Raw genomic sequence first — 2,880 nt, forward strand, 5'->3', positions numbered from 1 at the left:
TACTCAGGAGGCTGAGGTGGGAGGATCACGTGAGCCAGAGGTTAAGTCTGCAGTGAGCCACGATTATACCACTGCTCTGCAGCCTGAGCAACAAAGCAGGACCTTGTCTCACAAAAAAAAAAAAAGAAAATTAATTATTGTAATGGGCTGTAGCTCACAGAATAAATTGGTATCCACTAGTCTATACAAAATAAGTAATTGGGTATCAATGAGGAGAGGGCCAGGTCTGTCTTATTAATTCTAATGTAGAAGGAATTTTGGGAACAGGAAATCGCTATTGCAGAAACCACAGTGGTGACGGGTGCAGATTACAACCCTCAGTGGGCCAGGCGTGGTGGCTTACATCTATAATCCCAACACTGGGAGGCCAAGGCAGGCAGGTCACTTGAGGCCAGGAGTTCGAGACCAGCCTGGCCAACATGGAGAAACCCCGTCTCTACTAAAAATACAAAAATTAGCTGGGACTGGTAGCGCATGTCTGTAATCCCAGCTACTCGGGAGGCTGAGGTGGGAGAATCGCTTAAACCAGGAGGCGGAGGTTGCAGTGAGCCGAGATTGTGCCACCGCCCTCCGGCGTGGGCGACAGAACTGTCTCAAAAAAAAAAAGAACCCTCAGTTGACATGAAGCGAGTGGTGAGGTGTGGTGTGAAGCAGGTGTCTGCTGAGTCTTGAGAAACCTTCCCTTGAGATGTGTACTCCCTCCAAGGAGACAGTGGTCACATCACAGCAGAGCAGCGGAAGCCCCCCTAACCCAGCAGTCACTGCCGGGAGCGAGCCACACAGGCAACAGCGACCTGGTGACGTCACTGCGAGCACGGTGTCACCTCTGTTTCTCTTGCCCAACTGCATGACCTGAATGTAATCCCGAGGAGACATCAGACACAGACCCAGACCGAGGGGCCTTCTGCGAAGTGACTGCCAGCGCTCACCCAGTGTTATGTAAGATGTTATTTGGGGAACCGGGTATACACACCGTCCTATTTTTGGAACTTTTTGGAAGTCTGAAATTATTTTGAAATGAGAAAAAATATGCTTTGTATGAAACTGTAGTGGAATAGATTGAGTCGATTTTCATTTCGAAAATAACTTCAAAGAGTTTCCAATAGGGACGATGCCGGCATGAATGGTTTCAGCAGGTCACAGGCTGAGAAGCCTGAATCCCAAAATAGCGCCCTTGTGTGGACAGCCGGACTCCTTACAAACGCGCAGTAGCTTCCCGACGCTGCCTCTGATTTTCTGGGTCTGGCTGCTGAATGCGCTGTGCTTAAGAATCCAGACACCCTGTTGTTCCTGCCAGAGCTTCTCACAAGATATTTCGGGTAGTTCATCATCTGTCGTGTGCAGAATGCATTTTACTTCTCATACACGCTTGTCATGATAAGCTGGCCACATTATTAAAAGGCTCCCAAAGACAATTTCCAGAACGTTTTCCACGCGTTCCCCTTGGGATGAGGTAAACCAGAGGCGGCGTGGTCCCAGGCCCGCCCCGGTGTTGCTTCCCAGGAGGGGAGGTCTGACCTGGAGGCCTGGAGGCCCCCAGGGTCGGGTCTGCAGCCCCAGAGCCGATGTGCGGGGTCTCGTGTGCACAGGCCTTGTACTGGAATTCAGCGCTGGCCCTGTTCCACCCAGGCCTCAGGAGCAAGGCAAACCGCCTTCGTCCTGAAGCTTCCTGTGTCGGTTCCTCTGGCCACACTAATAGATTACTGTAAGCCCAGTGGCTTAAAGCACCGCAAGCATTACTATTCCAGAGCAGAGTCTACAAGGGGCCCAAGCCAGACAGGATGGCCCACACCTGTCATCCCGGCAGTTTGGGAGGCCAAGGTGGGAGGATCGCCTGAGGCCAGCCCTGGCAACGTAGTGAAACTCTATCTCTACCAAAAAAAATTGTTTTTAAATTACCCTGGTGTGGTGGTATGCACCTGTAGTCCCAGCTACTCGGGAGGCTGAGGCAGGAGGATCGCTTGAGCCTGGGAGATAGAGGCTGCCGTGCGCTATGATGGCACCACTGCACTTAGCCTGGGAGGCAGAGCAATACCCTCTCTCAAATTATAAATAGCTCAACAGAGGCTGGGCGCAGTGGCTCACGCCTGTAATCCCAGCACTTTGGGAGGCTGAGGCAGGCAGATCATGAGGTCAGGAGATCAAGACCAGCCTGGCCAATATGGTGAAACCCCGTCTCTATTAAAAATACAAACAGCCAAGTGTGTTGGTGGACGCCTGTAGTCCCAGCTACTCGGGAGGCTGAGGCAGGAGAATCGCTTGAACCCAGGAGGCGGAGGTTGCAGTGAGCCGAGGTTGTGCCACTGCACTCCAGCCTGGGCAACAAAACAAGACTCCGTCTCAAAAAAAAAAGCCCAACAGCGATGTGTCCCCTTGGGAGGCTCTGGCGTTGAAGCACCTCAGTCAGGGCTGGGACTTGGTCCAGCCTCAAGTCGGCAGCGCGGCCCCTTCCGATCCCTCCGACCCCTGCCTGTGTGCTCCTGTCTCTCCAGCTGTGACCTCCTGCCTCCCTGTCAGGACCCTTGGAACTGCACGGGGTCCTGCTAATCCCGGACCATCCCCATCTCGGTCCCAAACAACCCGACTTGCCATGTAAGCACCATGTTCACAGGTCCCAGGGACTGGGATGCAGACATCTTCAGGGACATTGTTCTGCCCCCACACCTAGTTGTGAGGCATGTGGGTGGCTCAGGCTTGGCCTGGGGCGGCAGCAGGTCCCTCTGGTGGGAGGGGCCCCAGGCCCCCCCCCCCGGCTCTGGACAGCTGTACACCTCGACAGGTGTCCGCGCTCAGAGGGGAGGCTGGCGGCCTACTCGTCCACTCTGAAGAGCAGGGGAGCTGGGGTCATGACTGGGGGCACCGGGGTTAGTCTGTGGGGCT

General features: G+C 54.3%; 1 protein-coding gene across 1 annotated transcript in view; it reads left to right on the top strand.

Annotated features, from left to right (window-relative positions):
• The window catches only part of LOC105537866 (cytochrome c oxidase assembly protein COX19), a 9,418-nt gene that overhangs the window by 5,025 nt on the left and 1,513 nt on the right, over positions 1 to 2,880 (top strand). The window lies entirely within an intron of this gene.

This window comes from Mandrillus leucophaeus, unplaced genomic scaffold (assembly GCF_000951045.1).
Source record: "Mandrillus leucophaeus isolate KB7577 unplaced genomic scaffold, Mleu.le_1.0 Scaffold180, whole genome shotgun sequence".
Lineage (NCBI taxonomy): Eukaryota > Metazoa > Chordata > Mammalia > Primates > Cercopithecidae > Mandrillus > Mandrillus leucophaeus.